This window comes from Athene noctua, chromosome 2 (genome assembly GCF_965140245.1).
Source record: "Athene noctua chromosome 2, bAthNoc1.hap1.1, whole genome shotgun sequence".
Lineage (NCBI taxonomy): Eukaryota > Metazoa > Chordata > Aves > Strigiformes > Strigidae > Athene > Athene noctua.
The window spans coordinates 124,217,255-124,233,875 of record NC_134038.1 but is presented as its reverse complement, the minus strand read 5'-3'; the positions used below and the strand labels follow the sequence as shown (position 1 = coordinate 124,233,875).

The window sequence follows — 16,621 nt, the reverse complement described above, 5'->3', positions numbered from 1 at the left end:
ATGTACTGGGCTTTAAGGAGAGGAGTAGTAGTTGGCTTTGAAGATACCCTAGGAGTCAGAATGCCTCTGGAGATGTATTTAGTCATATGTGTAGCTGAACATTGTTTTCTTCCCTTGTTTTCTCTTCTGACCTTGTACATAGGTCTCAACACTGACTGCTTCACCTGCACACTGTAAAACTGAGGTACTGACACTGGTCCTGACCCATTGTAGAGAGTGCTTATGACCCAGGTGGAAGGGAGATGCTTCTCCTTCTTTAGCCAAAGTTGTGGTAGTGTGTTTCTGCGGCTCTCACACATTCTTGTCCTTCATTCTCTACCCAAAACATAGTCTGTACTTGACTCTATCATATGGGATCTATTCATACACACTATTACTAGAGATTCGTGGGAGACGGGCTCACATATAATCTGCTAATTTCACATGCAAGATGATCTCTCAAGTCAAAACTGAATTTGGGGATAATTTTATGTGGTTTTTTTTATTGTGCAGAGAGCAGTAATGGCTTACCATTAAAGCAATTACCTTTCTGCTTTACCTATATATGTGCAATGTACCGGATTGTGGTTTTCAGAAAATCTGGTGTCTCTAGATTTCTGCCTGATTTTAAAATCTTGCCATGATAGGTTCTGCATTACAGAAGTTCCCTGCCCTTTCCCTGAGCTCTGTGTGGATTTACCTAAGTTACATGCTTAAAATTTCCTGCCTGTGGTGAATGTTGTGCTCAGCTGAGTTTGGCAGCAGCTGGAAACCCTCCACTTGCTGCCCATCCTGAGCAAGCTCCCATGTGTTTTGTTCCAGTTGTAAAGCACAAACCAGTACTGCCCAGGTTCTGCATAGGAACGCAGGAAGATTTAGGGCTTCTGAAAACTGGGACATGAATGCCAGTGACTGTATAGCCAGAAAGTGAAGTCCTCCATTCAGAAACATTTCTGTTAACACAGTACCATCCAGAACTGGTATGGAGAATGTATGCCTGAGGGAAAGACAAAGTACTTTCCTGAGTACCTGTGCACACCAAAAGGATGGTGCTCTCCTTCTTCCCACTGCTTGCCCCCAAGTCTGGTTGCCTGACCACAGTCCCTCTTGTACATTGCCTTATGTCAGCTGGTTTGACTCTTTAAATCAGAAAAAAATCCAACAAAAGTCCTTTGCAGCTTGGTGAGGTAATTTGGCTGACTGAGTGGTCAGGCTAAAGTTAGAGTCAACACAAGGGCAATGGGGCAGGACGATGTGATGAGGAGGAGGAGAGAGAAAGGGGTCACTCTGGGACAGTGACCTGACAGTGCTGCTCAGCAGTGTTGTCAGGTCAGGCTCTGGGCCATGGAAGTATCTGCTCCCCCGCACTCAACGTGGCATCTAGCTCTGGAAGCAATGGAGGAGAGGTCCTACATTGAATAATGTACCAGCTCTATGCACTCACTGAAGACAAGGTTGTTGTGAATGACTTGGAAACTTTGTGAAGAAAATAATGTAACTGTGTATTCAGAAATGCTACCATAAAGCACACACAGGAGTTAAGCACATTTGCAGTGGCTTTTCCTACATTTCAGGAACTATTCTTTGTGAAGGTTTATTGTCACAGAGCATATCTTGGAAGAAAACATGAGAGCAAGGAAAACGTGAGGAGAGGCTGAGAGGCCTGTGATTGTTAAGCCCTGAGAAAAACGGATGCAGGGGGACCTCACTGCTCTCTGCAGCTAAAAATGGGAGATGGTAGGACAAGTAGCAATGGACACAAGTTGCAACAAAAGAAACCTGGGTAGATCTTAGGGAAAAAAGTCACAATATTGGTCATGGCTTGAGTAAGGGATTGGACCTCCCAGAGGTAATTAATCTCTGGATAATGATTCTAGGCATTTTTTAGTATGTTATGTTTTGTACTGATGACCTGTTATATTGCTCGGATAAATCATGCTCCCTCCTTTTCATTTGACTTTGAGCCTAATTCTTTTCAGTCTCTTATCCCTTCTGCTGGTTTTGGTGATTGTTATTTGTCTTGAAAAACAAGAAAAAAAAGAGCTTGGTTTGGCCTACAGTACCAGTCCTGTAATTGTGTCTTCTCACACTATAAATTGATCATAATAATAAGTCACAGCTAAATTTCTCTCTTCTGCAAGTCCACCAACTTCAATGTTACGTAATATTGATTTGCCAGGATTATTAGATTGCACATGTCCGGCTCACTGAGTTATGGCTGTTGATGGAGTTTCTCTGACAGATGTCCTGGCCACTATCCACATTCCTCCTGTTCTGAAAAACAGAGGACGTGAGTCTGCAAGTCTGCCGAGCCAAACCCTTTCGTAACCTTTAAATTTATTTTCATGTATTTATTTTGGAAAGACATCAGCAAAATAAAGTTTGTGTTGTTGCTGACAGACTTATATATGCTAAAATCAGAATATAAAGTATTCAATACTGCCATTTTATTTTTTTGTTAAATATTCACAGCCTGATTAATTATATAGTTGCAGTATGACTTGGTTCACAAAATTATTTGGAAAAAATATGACAAAAGTTTTGGAGGAAGTAAGCAAAATTGATTTTGAGAGTTCAAAGGGGTAAATGACTATTCTCAATTCAAAACTGAGAACTCAGCTGTTTTAAATCTTTGACTCAAATGTGATCTTAATTTAAAAAGGAAGAACAGAAAACATGGAAAGAGAAAAACAAATTTTTGGCAGGAACATGACTAGACAGTCACTGGGGTAGAAGGAAAGTGTTTACTGTCTCTAAAATATGGCATGATCTCACAAATGTCTCTAATTTCTTCACTGTCGTTCTTTTGAAGATGACTCTGCACAGAGATTAGGAGTGCTGTAGAAGACTCCCCATAGACTAATGAATAAACTATTTGAAGAAATAAGTGTGTGTATGTGTGTGTTAGAAAAAGGCTAGAAAGGTCTTGTTCAAATTCATATGTTTTTCATGACAGTTGCTTTGTTGGGAGCCAAGTTCTGCCTTGGACCCTGCACAGATGTTTTTCCTGCTATGCAGAGAGGAGGGAGGGTTTTGATACCTCACAAACACTGTTTGCTTTTGCTGAACACGAGCTCCCTGTGTTGTCTGAGGGTGGAGGAAAGTCTTACGCTGCCTGAGATCAAGAGTCAATGCTGAAAACACGGAGAAGGTCTCATAAAATAAAATTTGTGGCACTGAATCAGGCCAGTGTTCAGTCTCACCAGATTGATGACTTTGATGTTCAGTACCAGCTGTTTCAGACTAAGATGTGAAAACCGTTATAATGCACCTTACATAGCTGGTTTTTTCTAATTTTAAAAATTGATGAGTTTGGTTTGTTTAGTTTTTTTTCCTAAATAACATCTCACTAGTTACTTTATATGTCTTAAATAAAATATTAAAAGTAAGCATTAAAGTGACTTACATACGTATTATCTGTTTGAAAAAAAATGAAGAGAGAAAAAATAAACCTTACAGATCTAGTATATGTTTTTGTTCTCTTGGAAAGAAAATTGGAAGCATACCTTGATGGCTAGTAGCTGTTATACAACAGTAATTCTTGAAATTTTTACCTTTCTGTTTCTACCAAGAGAAATATGCTTTGGGATACAACATAACATCCTAAAAATAAGTTAATACATGTGAAAATATGAAACACAGTGCTTAAAGATCCCACTATGGTAGGTTAAGTATAGCTCTGCTTTTTCCTAAACTCTGTAGGACTTTTGGGGTTTGTTTTTAAACTCTCCTTAGCAAAACACGTGCTATATAATTACAGTTATTTTTTCCTAATCTTTTCCTAACGCTTTCAGCAACTGTCATCTCTGCTTTATGAGAATCAGAATGAGGTCATCCAGTGGTCAGAATGAATATTTACAAGTTCTGATACAAAAACACTGACATGCTGGCATGGAACATGTTCATCCTTAAGGCTTCAACTGAGATCACCAGAACATATGTTTAAAAGATGGATATGACATATCCTCATGTCCTAGACCATTTGAAACACTGCTATCAGCTATGAAGTCCTATGTTGTAATATTTCTGTATTGATTTCTGCTTTCTTTTACTAAATGTATTACCTTATTCACTTTGCTGCCAAATATAGAGTAGACTTCATCACTGAGTCTTTGTGACTGACGTGGATTTTTTTTTACATACCAAAATTACTGGAGAAGCTGTACAAATGAGATATAGTCATAACTGTCCCTTACAGTGTAGATCACCTTATCTTGTCTCTCTTTATGTCCTTCATCTGAGTTTCCCGTTTATACATTTTCCATTCTGATCTGAGAGATACAGAGAACCTTCCTCTTTCAATAAGGTTTTACAATTACCTATAGTCCTAATTTAAATAATTTTTCATGTTGATGCCCTTTTTAAGTTATACTAAAGCTATCCTGTAGACTAAATTATTATTTCTCTTAATGTTAAGGAAAACCTGCCTATCTTTGCTGTTCATTTCCTGCCTCTTAGCCATCATCACACTTTCCGGAAGGCAGCTGCTCTGAGCACCAAAAGGGTTAACAGCAATTGAAAGGGCTTACAGAAAAGCATAAGAACAAAATAATTAAAGAATTGTTTCGTCGTAGGAAAGAAAAAGAGGTAGCTTTTTATAACCACTGTTAGACAGCTCTGCCAGGGCAAATGTCATTTTGAAATAGAGTTAAAGCTGAAGATGTTAAAGGCATGGGACAAACAAGGCATTTGAGGGTCTAACATTATTTCAGCCCAGCCCATGCTCTTTCATGTTTAATTGCTTAATTACAGTTTACTGTACATTTTAATGGCATAGGCTGAATCACTCAAGCTAAAGCAGTGCATGATGCTGTGGTGCTCACTGCATTTTTCCAGTGTAAGCGGAATTCATTAATGTGCCTAGTCAAGCAAATGAAATTATCTTTTGTGCCATTTGCTCTTGTTCCTTCCTGGTTTTCTCAACTGACTGGCATCTTGGGGGGGTGGGGTGGGTGGGTTTAACAGCTTTGCAAGTAAAAAAGGGAAGGAATAACAAGTGAGTAATGGGCTACTTTTTTTGTGATATTGAAAATGGCAAAAATATTGGTTCATGATACTGATTAATCCAGCATTTAAGCAGAGAACAGCAGATTTCTTTTATTTTTCAAACACAGATCCCTGATTTGTTGACTATTGATTTATCTTGGTCACTGAAGCATGTTATAGTCTTAACACAATATTGAACATCCAGATAGTCCTTCAGGGCAGTGTTAAAACCTTGTTGATGTTCAACAAATTATTTGACCATTAATTAAACTGTAAATCAGTAAGTCTGTTTCTACCACCTTTTTCTTTGTTTCCTTTTCCTTTTTTTGTTTAGCTTTTCCTTTTTCTTTTTCTCCCTTTTTCCTCCCTTTCCTTTTTCCCCTCTTTCTTTTTCATAAAACAGAACACAAAAGCTACATAGCTTGTTTTGGAATTTACATGCTTTGGTTTGTAGTGAATCCAATGACTCCAGTATAGATTATTTACCACAACCAAACAGCTACATGAGTGGTAGGGAAGTACTTTTGTAATATGTTAATGAAGTCACCAGTTTTTGCTACACTTTGATGAATCATAATGACTGCATGGCATATTACAAATGAGAGTTACAGTCAGATTTCTCTTTTTCTGTGTTCTAGTGATTTTTAAGTGCTTTGTAGAAATCATCATTGGTAGATTTCAAATTAAAACTTGGCTGTAGTCAGAGTGATAAATATTTGATAGACATTCATTAAAAGTGTCACCAGCTGTTTTGGATGATACACTTCAGAGAGAAACAAGACTCGTTAGCTGTGAAATGAGTAGCTGCTTCTTTCTTCCTCAATAGTCCATCAGGAGTGCCCTCTTCAAGGGAGGAAGGGGAACATAAAGGACAACCACCTCACTGAAACCAGGCGTGCAAGGTAAAGATCATATTTGACTTCTATGGGACCAGTCTGGAACCTCTAGCAAATGCTAAATTCCTTTCCCGAGTTTTCTGCAGAGGTGATGGATTGTTTATGGCAATTGAGCTGGTTCCAGAGCAGATCATGTTCCTTGCTGTTCACTGGGAACTGTCTAACGCTTGTATATATCATTAGATTGTTCTGTCTGCATTGGCTACTTACTCCTGAAATGCAGTAGCTGGAGGACTGTGACTCTGCTCAAGTCCCAAAGAAAAGTAGAGGGTCAGAACCTGAAGAACAGAGCAGTAAGTGAGGCTGAACCTGGGTGTAGTCATATGAGTAGTGTGCTTCTGGTAATGGGTAAGGGTTAGAATAGTTCCTGTTTACATCAGTATCTGCACTTGGAGTACAGCTTTTCTGTACTCCTTAGACTCTTAATCAGGCCACGTGAAACAGAACGTGGTTTTGTATGCGATTACCCCTTCATCTTCTTCCCCTGGGAAAGCATCCATGAGTCTGGAGTGAGCCACCTTGTTTTCACAGGGCTTTTTTGTCCTGGCGATTTTGTTGTGATAGCATCTTGCCTCCCTGCACAGACTGTAGAGCCCTATGTGGAAAAAGGATAAAGCCACAGAAATGTGCCCTGTGCACGGAGCAGGTAGCGATGAGGGTTGTGATGGTTATTCGTGCTGCCTTGGACCAGGCTGTAAGAAAGTTTCTCACCAAGAGAGCACATTCACCCTTATGGTAGAGATGCTTTATCTTTGCTGTATCAGTATCTGACCTGCAGACTTGTAATACTGAGCCTGGTGCTTGCATGTTTATTTGTTTCCCGTAGGAGCAGGGCATGGGTTATTAAATGGAGACACAGAAAACAGAGGTTTAAGTTGATTTCACAGGTGCAAATGAGAATCTTTGCCTGTATTATCAAACTGAAATGATGGTAGAAATGAGTTGCTGTTAGAAAGCCCGATTTGTGAAAAGATAGTTTCTGCCTTACCTAGGCATCTCTTTATTTTTGCAGCTTGATCACTGCAAGAATGATTTTTCAGTGCTGTCGTTATTTTTCTCCTGGGCCAAATTGTCGAGTGCCAAAATGAACAATTTTTTCACTTTGAAAAATACACAGACTTCTGAAACTGGAGAGTTAAACGGACGTGAGAACAATACTACCTTACAGGGATAACTCAGGATAGCAGTTTCAAAACGTAATCTATTTCATATAAAAAAATACACCCTTCTCCTTTCTTAAGAGTGAAATTATGGCTGGAGAAGTGAAGGAGGGATAAGACAAAACTCAGTGAACTTCATTAAATGGCCTCTACAGAATGGAAGACCAAGCAGGAGCAGAGTGGTATTTTGAGGGTATTCTTCATTTGTAGCTATGTGAAAAGAGGTATTCTGCCCTTCTGATCCTGTGGACATGCAGGGTACTGAAATACACAGTAGTCCTGCCATACATACTGTTTTAAAAACATGCTATTTTTGCACATTTCAGCACCATGTCTTTTGAGATAAACCAGACAGATGGAACAGAGAAATATTTGGTCATGTGCAGAGACATATGCACCATCTAGCCAAACACAACCAGTGTGGCTAGCCTTAGGTTTCCTAGCATATATAATCTTCCTCTAGCTACAGTAGTGTGAATAGCCTGTTCCCATAAAGCACTGTAAAGCAAAGTATTAGTGAGTAGTTATGTTTTTTCTCTTAGATGATTTCTGCTCTGATGCAACCACTACAGCTTGATTTCACAAACACAAAGAAGAAGTGGTTTTACTCGTTGAGCCCCTTCTGAACAAGTGAAGCAATTAAACAACCAGATATGTTTGAGCTTTCTTATGCCATATGTCTATACACACATTTTCACGAACAGGCTACAAATTATTTCTCAAATGTAAATAAAAATACTGTGATTTCTGGCCTGTGGTGAGTGCCTCTGAAGGCTGTTAGTTCACAAAATTTGAGATGCTTCTGAAGCCCAGAGGGAGCAGCACGTGCTGCCTGTTGGGTACAGCCCTGCTCGTACCCGCAGCAAAAAGCATCTGATCAGAGAGCCCGATCTTGTCCCACCTCACTTCACACACACTGTCCGCCTGCTGCTAAGGGAGATGGGCGCTGTGGGTCCCTGCCACCACCTTGTGTCCCCTGTGTCACTGGCTGTGCCAGAAGAGACCAGGCTTGTGGTGTCCCTTGTCCCTGATGTGCTCCCAGGTCTGATGCAGAGATGTGCAGGCCCGCTCCTCTCCATTTTCTATGAGCAGAGCTTCCTCTTATATAAAGTAGTAAGTCAGGACTTGCCATTTGTATTGAAACTGTCAGGCACTCACATTAGCAAAAAGTGAAACAGGATAATCATTCTTAATTTCCATTTTTAGGTATAGTGATCATGTACCTTATAGCTCAGTGGAACAGAATAGGATTTCCAGCATCCAGTACAAATCAAATTAATAGCGTAACTCCCATTAGTGCAGCTGATGTGGCTGGTTTTCTCCATGCTGCAAATACATCTATTACATTAATCTCAGATCCACTTAATTGCTGCTTACCATTGAATATTTCTCATTGATCAAAGTCCAGTTCTTTCACAGTGTAATGCTGGCTGTTACCAGACACCAACAAGAGCAGATTTCTTCAAAATTAAGGTGCAGTTCCAGGAAATCCAAGCCTGTGTTCAGCTGTATTGGGACAATTTTATTGGCAGCTGGAAAATTCTCTGTTTTTAAATCCTGGCATTAAATTCTCTGCTGTTTTAAAATTATTCAGTAATGAATGTGAAGTATCTTTATATGTTCTCTGTGTAGTTTTGAATTTACACATGCTCAGTTTTTCTTGAGTCAATCTTGAATTCTCAGTCAATCTTGAAACACATCTCTTAGCAGCTAAGAGGAACTAATAATATTGCAAGTTTCTATTTCTTAATGCTACTGTGGCCAAAGTGCCCCTTGGCTTCCTCTGTGTCTTTTGAGTCGGGATTGTTCTGTGTAGCCGTTTTGAAGATGCTGCTCTGGTTTATCTTCTGTCCTAAGGGACTGGCTCTGACCTTCTTCACTATGAAAAGAGATAATCCTGTTTTTTGGTGTGACTGACAAATGCAATCATATCTTACTAGTCACACTTAGATAGGGTTTCGGGGGGGTTGGCACAGAGGATGGATTTAGCAGTGTCTGTAGAAGCTTTTTTTTGCAACAAGGATAGACTTTTGCAGGAGCCCAGGTGTTGGTGTAGTTTAAAATTACAGAAGAATTCCTACTCATCCTAATCCTTATACTACTCTATCTACAGGAGGATTATGTGCTCTTTCAAGGGTGGGGACACATTAAAAGCAAGTATCTGGTGGTGTTGTTCTGTCTGTAAACAGAAACCAAAATAATCATTGTGACTCTGCTGCCAAAGCTGAGCTAACTATTTAAGGCATTATGATAGTAGTGAACTGGAACCGCTTTTTTTAGGGAAAGGTTTTTTTGGCCAAAGAGAACGTATATGACAGCAAATAATATTGCAGCCTGTGTCATTTACTTCTCCTGTATGACTTTGTTTTGAATTTCACTGTGTCTTTATTGACTTGCTTAGATAGCAATTCTATCATGTGCCAGAATGGTATTGTCTACATATGAAGCACTCTCAAATAAAATTCAAAAGGCCACAGACTTGTTCCAAAGATCTGAGCACATTGCTGAACAAATTAACACAATCAAATTGCAAAAAGTATTAACAAATCTGTAGTCTCTTTTAAATTTAAGTCTTCTAGAACTGTGGAAATCTGTAACAGTGAAATCAGTTGTGACAGCATTGCTGTTCACATGTTAGCAAAGTCTCAGTGATAACGTAACCCAAAAGAAACAGTACTTACACTAATGTACCATAACTATTAAAAAGAGAAAGGATAACTAAGAATAATTGAGAGGCCAGAGAGAGAGAATACATTAGCCAGAGCAGAATAAATGTTCTACTAATGTCAGTCTGCCAGGATAGGAAAAGCTCTAAACCTAAATCCACATAATTCTCTCAGATCTCTTCTCTACAAATTCACATTAGTCATGAATACCAAATACACTGATTAAAAAAGTACATCTGTAAGCTAAGTAGGCTAGAATGGAAAAAAAAAAACAACACTGGTAAGACCATCCACTGATATTTGTGATGACATATTTTCCAGACCAAGCAAACAAAACAAAACAGAGAAAAAGTGAAGTTGTGTCTCATGTATAACCTCTTAATTGCTGGCAGGCATTTTTTCCCATCGTTCTTTAGAGAACAGATGGTGTCCCTGTTATTTGTAAATTGGTTGCAGTACTGGAGAAATGAATGTAATGTTGCAAGTTATTACATTTTAAATTGTACTCTTCCATTGCACCAGGATTGTGCATTGTAACATCCATAGCCAGCCCTTTTCTGATTATTTTAACATTTTATTCTTTTTTCTGTCAAAGTAAGAAATGCTGTTCGAAGGATCAGTGCCCTGCCAAGACTGATGGTATATAATGAAAGTAAGCCTAAGCTTAATCTTCATTCTTCTGAAGTTTTTTACAGAGATAGTTAAATTGGAAATTTCACATCCTGCATATGCTGAAAGCAAATGGGAATATTTGTAGTGTTTTAAAAAAAATATTACATGACCAAAGTGACAGACTGCATTATATTATTTCAAAGGAGGGATAATGTCCTCATATATATTGGTACATATGGGCAAACTGTAACTGTATTTCCAATTCAGAAAGGTATTTTTGCCTATTTGCAAATAGAGCTTCATTTATTTATTTTTATTCTTTTCCATACACAGACTTTTTTTCTGCTCAATCCAGCATGAATACATAGAAGAAAAACATGACATTATGATGGATTTCAATCTGAAATGCATAAACTTTAAAAGAAAAAACCCTCACCCAATGCCACTGAAAAGAGGGTTACACTATTCTTTCTAGAAAAGGAAGTGTTTTCAAGACAAGTCACTCTGTTGGTTTAAAAGCTTTGGTAGTGACCATTGGAACATGATTTCCAGTGTGATGAGAGGAGTTGGAGACCAAACACCATTTGCAGATTCATGAACCAGCTAAAAACGATTAGAAATAATATGCATCATTAGAGGCCCTTTAGAAATAATACTGATAAACTTGAAAAGATTGACAAAGGTGATGTTTCTCCCAGCGAGAAGCTTGATCTGTTTAGCTTATCAAGAGAGCAAAAGGGTGATATTTCATATTCCAGAGAAATCCTGGTGAAAATACCTAATTTAGCAGAAAGTCATGAAGTGTTCTAAGGAGTAAAGGCTTCAATCTAATATATTAAGACTTGAAATGAGACATGATTTTTAAAAGGTTGTAATAAATTAGCCCCGAGAACAGCTTGCGCAGGTATTCCACAGATTCTCCTTCACACAAAATCTTTAGAGTTGCTTGCATGTCTTTCTGAAAGCTATGTTGTAGCTAACAGGGGATTACAGATTTGATCCAGAGATAGAGATGTCTGCACACTGAGCTAAACCTGGGCCTTTGCCAGTCTCTCTCAGCATCCAGAATATCCATCCCTGGATCTGGGCACCTTTTGTAGCTTAAAATCTTATGGAGAATTCAGGATCAGGGAAAAATCAAGGCATCTCAGGTAAGGTTCTCTTTGACTCAAGGACAGGGTGATGGCAAAGAATGCTGAAACTTGGTAGCAGGCACAAACTACCCACTGAGAAGTGGTCGAGAGCAGCTTTTTAACTGGAGTGAGCCCTTCTGGTTCTATTTGAGTGTGAATCTGAGCAGGTTATGTTCAGCCAGCAAAAAGGGAGAGGTAGCACCTGCATGGTGAGTTATACCTGAGGGGTGATTTACCAAGGCAGTGGTTCCCACCTCTTTGTTGCAGCCTTCCAGAACAAGTGACCTCAGGCCCAGCCTGCGGGTGAAGAGCACTCAGAGCGCATTAGCTCCCCACTTAAAACCAGAGGGCACGACACACGGTCCTGTTTCATGCAGTGCATTGGCCGGGCTGTGGAGTTGCCTGTTCCGTGGCCAGACAGGAGCTGTCGTCGCAGGTGAGCAGTGGCTGAGGCTGCCCTACCACACAGCTCTCATAACCTGATGAATGGGGTAGGAGCTCCGCAGTCACACAACATGAGCAGGTATTTGCCTGTGCAACCCCCTCCTTCCCTTTTTGTTCTTTTGCCCATCCACATCACCCCTGCATCCTGCCCCAAGATGTTTTCTAGCACTTTTTATTCTCTTCACTATCGGCAAGTACTGGAAAGGATTATATCTACTAACTGTTAGAGAATATCAGTGAATGAATGAATGAAACACAGCGCTGTTTTCATTTTAATTGCATTCTGTCCAAGGCAGCATCAAAGGCTGTTTTCATCCTCATTCATTCATAAAGGATATTTTGCTGATGTGTGTATTCATGGCACTCAATTTTAAGCATTGCTGTAGAAACCTACATGAAACATGGAGGAAGGGATGGCTGTGGAGGCAAGAAAGATTGGAAATATGTGCATGTGGCTTGGAAGCACACTGTGGATGCAACTCTTAAGGTGACTAGCTGCCTTAATAAGGAGCTACATTTTTTTTTCCTTTGGTACAGTGTTTCCTTGTAACTTTCTAGCACTTAGCACAGGAAACACTCACCCTTCTGGAATCACCAGAAATTATGTCAAAAATTACTCTGGTCTAAAACTTTCCAAAGTAATGGCAGGCCATTTTGAGTTGTTTAATTTTTTCCTGTGACAATAAAAGGAGTTGTGGGATAACGGCACCTAGATATTACCAAGCACTGACATTACCAAGAAGTGCTGAGAATGAATGAAATGTGAAGTTAACCCAATACAGTCTGATCTTCTGCTTCACTGGAGTATGTAGCAACTGTACTGATCCTAGATAGTTACCATCATAAAAAAAAAGTACTGTAACTATTGTTTGAATATGTAAGTCACAACCAGCATACTCACTGGCTGTCACAACAACATGCATCCAAACTGGCATTAAAATTATGATCTTCATACTTAGGCTAGGAGGACCTCTGCAAAGCAATTTTCTGCTGTCTATCCTCCTCCCATGCAATGAATTGGGAGTGAATGCCTGCCTTTTGGGGCTGCTAATTCCCCAACAGCCATGAATACAGAAATGGTTTTGGTTTAAAAAGTAGTGTCAAAGTGAAACTTTTCATTCTGGGGGCAGTGTGGAGGAGAGTCACAGAATTCAGTAGTTGAATTAATAAAACTATAATAAGAGGAAAGAAGTCTGCATCTTGGTTCTGATTGACTTTCACCACATCCCTTTCAATCACAGAAAAATGCAATGTTCTGCTTTGTTCTGCAAATATTGTCAAGATCATTCATTTACCCCTTTTAACTTATTATAAGGCATTCATGCAGTGGATTTTTAATTAAAAAATAGAAGGCAAGGCTCAGCCTTTTTTACTTGGACCACTCAGTTTGCATTTCAATCTTTTTTATGGATGCCTTGTTGAGCCCTTAGTCGCATGTCATTTACAGCCTCTGCGTCGACCCTTTGGCATGATTTGAAATGAGAGAGTGGAGCTGTCTCATTCAAATTCGACAGACTTTTCCATCTAAAAATTCCCACACACCTTTTTGTGCAGTCTGGTTGTACAGGAACAGAGAAATAATGCTTGCAACAACAGAGACAGCATTCATGAAAAAATGAAACTAGACACTGATTGCAGGAGATAGAGCCCACAACAAGCTACTTTCAGTTATATGGTTCTCATTGATTTAATTCCTGAAGGAGGAAAGCACTCACAATTAAACTGCATGGAAATTGGTGGGTCTTCAAATTTGTGTTGTATGTGGTCTCGAGAATTATGTTGCAGCATTTCCCTCCCTGCTGAGTTCTCACTTCCAAGCAGTTCAGCTATATGTATGTGTCTAGTTTATTGCTTATTTTATTTTTCCTTGCCTTTTTTGCTTTCCCAACCTGATTCCCCAGGATGTTATTTCTGGTAGTGGGATGCAGGGTTTGGATGAATGACTCCACAGGGGTTCTCCTGCTCAGTATTCTGCAGGGGTTCTCCTCAAAACCCTTTAAAGCCCGCTGGCAGCGAGGAGACACCCCTGATGTGTGACCTCACGACAGCTTTCCTCTGGCACTGCACAACACTCTCCAGAATATCATTACTAATTCTTATTTATTAAACTCTTGACACCATGCCAGACACAAATGCCAAGCTAGTTCTGGTTTCAGAGAGACACAGAAGGATAAAATGCATTAGGAGACTCAAGAGGCAAAAGAAATTTATACATAGGTGTGTTGTGTATGTTTAATGCATAAACACGCTGTCAGACTCCCCTGACCACACAGTCAAAGTTCCAAACAGATTTATAGTAGGTGACTTGCAATAGGTTTAGCATTTGTACCTGAATAAAGATGTTAATAATCAAGGGGAGAGATGCTGGATGAGAAAGAGCTTAACAGGAATAAGACCACACTTGATCTGGCAAGTGGTCTCTTAGTATGTCCAGATCAACTGAGTACAACAGTGCAGTTTAAAACTTGTTTAAATGGGGCTGACCTTCCTGTGACTGCTGGAGCTGCTTCCATTTACTTGACACCAAAAGCTGATGTCTTGGGTTTTTACAAATCTTTCATTTGAATTTTAATACTCTGCATTACCTTACTTCCCTTCAAAAATGACTGTGAACTCTGTTTATCAGTTCTGTAATATAGATCACTTTCTATACAATTTGCAGGTTCCTATGTAATGAGCACTATTAGTCCTGTATGAAGATAGGAGTGTTTGCCACATTTCCTTTTAAATAATTTATTCTCTCTCCTTGTCTTCTTGCTCCACATCTGCTGTGTTTATATTCTTACTACTCCCATTATCAGGGAGTTTCTCACTGCCTTGCAGAACCATGCTAAGCAGCTTGACTAATGTTTGTCATATGCAGTTCATTCTTTTTCTCCTTCCTCCAGGTGGGAGATTGTTTATACAGTGTTGTTTTAGTTTTAAGGGGTGTTTCTAAATTATGTGTACACCATACACGTGCTATAAAATACTGTGTTATCAAAATCAAAGTAGTGCCTATTGCACTTGGGAAAAGAGCAAGATAGTGAGTTTTTCAGCTCCCACGGAAGCTTGTTCTGGTCTGAAAATTGTCTTCTGCACATCTGAGCTTTATTCAGCTGTGATAAGCTCTTTTTCTGACTGTAGCTATAGCAGTCTTGTTATGGAAGGAGATAATTTGATTTCTTGGCTGTAAGAAATAGCACATGGAAGTTGAGATGGCATTTTAAAGTTTGTCACTGTAGAAGCAAAGATCACTATCATATTTGGCTTACAGTTTCTTGCCAGTTGATTGCTCAGATTGCTCTGTCATAGACCAGCTGGCAAGAAACAAAGTTGGGTCATCGTTTGGGAAGAAAACAAAGCACCAATATGTGGGATTTTTTTATTTATCCCTAATCGTGGCATATGCCTAAACAAGGTCCGTTGCTTTCAAAGTGTCATATGTGTTTAGGAGAGTGTTATTCGCATGAGTATCACTTCAATTTTCCTAAAACTGAGAACATTTGTTTCACATCTGTATAATTTTTAGTTTTCTATTCATTCTTCATTGGACATAAGCAAAATCTTTAGGGAAGCTGCAAAATTCCAGTTCTACAATCAAAGTTCCTGTCATTTTTCTCATTCTCCTGGTACACTAGAATATTATCTTTTTCTGTGCTATAAAAAGCACCAATTTTAACCATCACTGAATGGTTTTTTTCCATAGTGGTTCATTATGAATGCATTCAAGCTCCTGGGGAAAAAAAAGAAACAAAAAGGAAAAGGAAGAGAAAAAAGAAAGAAAAATAGCAAAAGAAAAAATCTAATACCAGGAAGTCAGTTTACATTTAGGAAGCAGTAGAGAATTTACATTAAATGGTTTCTATGTTGGAATTTTTCAGTAATTTTTACATTTGTTCAAGATTTTACCTTTTGATCTGTAGGGCAGGGACCATAGTAAAGCTGTTATGCCTGATGCCAGTAATTCATGCAGAATGAATGGACTGTGATGGATTGCTTTGTTTCAACAATTGAAGTAAACAGATTAAATTTGTTACCTTGAGACTTAATAAGAGATGATGAATGAGAACTTCCGTGGAACAAGAAGTAAGGTGTACTTTCCTAGGGCATACTATAATGCTGAGAAATCTCTGGGAATATGATGAAAAGCAGGCAAGCAGTTCCATGAAAATACACACTCTTCCAAGTAGAGAAAGTGAGGCAGTCAGTGGAGCATGACTTTGTATGAACTGGTCTCCAAAATGATCATAGCTGGACTAAATAAAACCTCTCTTTCCTCCTGGCTTGTTCCCTTTTGCTCGATTTGTAAGACTGCAATAGAGCAGCTCTTCCAAATTTCATACTTTATTTAGATGGAATCGAAAAGATGTTGGCATTGTTCTGCTTACAGGGTTTCTCTCTTCTGTGGGGAAATGATTATCTAAAATGCATTTTCAGGCACTGAATTTCTGCTAGTTCCAAGCTGGGACACCATGACATTTTAATTTTAGGCTCTGGTAACCAGTATCTTGCAGTTCTCAAGTCCACTGAATGTTTTGATAGATTCAAGGTCTGGCCTAGCTTCGAGAAAATGTTTCCAATTATAGTCTTGCCACAGCAAAACATGAAGACCAGCACTGTCAGGCTTGCTCCTTGCTAAAGGTTTCTGACCATCTTCTTTGCTTTTCGGAACTGAGTCTTGTATCCCTGAGCTGGAAGCCTATTAAATAAAGGTAACAAGAATTTGCACACATTCAATACTCCCATTACAAGTGCTATTAAAT

At 39.1% G+C, this 16,621-nt stretch overlaps 1 protein-coding gene across 2 annotated transcripts in view; it reads left to right on the top strand.

The window, feature by feature from the left end:
- PLXDC2 (plexin domain containing 2) overlaps positions 1-16,621 on the top strand; it is a 279,425-nt gene that overhangs the window by 52,698 nt on the left and 210,106 nt on the right. The window lies entirely within an intron of this gene.